Source organism: Triticum aestivum, chromosome 2D, assembly GCF_018294505.1.
Source record: "Triticum aestivum cultivar Chinese Spring chromosome 2D, IWGSC CS RefSeq v2.1, whole genome shotgun sequence".
NCBI lineage: Eukaryota > Viridiplantae > Streptophyta > Magnoliopsida > Poales > Poaceae > Triticum > Triticum aestivum.
In genome coordinates this window covers 90,687,252-90,688,149 of record NC_057799.1, presented here as the reverse complement: position 1 = coordinate 90,688,149, position 898 = coordinate 90,687,252, and positions in this window count along the sequence as shown.

Genomic DNA, 898 nt, shown 5'->3' with positions numbered 1-898 from the left:
CGCTGCCGAGGCCTTTTGGGGCGCCGCCGTCTCGTGCTGGAAAAGATCGAACCCCGTGACAGATTTCGTGTGTGCTTGCCGGAGCAGCTCAGACCGGCGCGGTGGGTGTTACCAATCTGCGACCAACAACAAGGGAGAAAAAATTCTGACGATTTGGCTCTGAATACCAACTGTAACGAACCAGAGAGGAGAGGAATCAAGATTAGAGAGTAGGTGAGATTTGGAGAGGAGAGGGACGAGACTTGGGGAAGAAGGAGCTCGATTTCAGATGAATGATTAGGCGAGGATACAGTCTATTCTCACATGTCTGCCCACACGGCCGTAGGCGGCCCCCTTTTAACTACACTCATGCACGCTAGTTGTCACGCCAGCTGGCTGGTCCCACTCGTCAGGTTCTAAGTCACACTAAGCAGGTGATTAGAGGGGTGTTTGGTTACAGGGACTTATTGATGTAGGGACTTCAAAAAGTCCCTTTAAGTCCCATCTAAACCAAACAGGAGGGACTTATAGGGACGTAAAGTGGGCATTTGGGACTTATGAAATAAGACTCTCAAGGAGAGTCTTATAAGGACTTATAATTGTAATATGGTCTTTTAGTCTATATTAAGTCCAGAAACCAAACAGGTATGGACTTTTTAGGGGCTTGGGACTTATAAGTTGGGACTAAAAAAAGTCCTATGACTTATGAACTAAACAGGGCCTACGTGTCTTTTGAAGGGAGACCGAGATTTAGTACGACCTCCGTAACATAATACATGACTTTTTATTAGCAACTACACAAAAGAACGTCTTATATTTCATTTTTATGGACACAAATCCAGAGGGAGTATTTCCCAGTGCGCACAAATTCTCTATGGAGAAATGCCTTATCCAATTCCTAAATTGAATGGACTTGAAA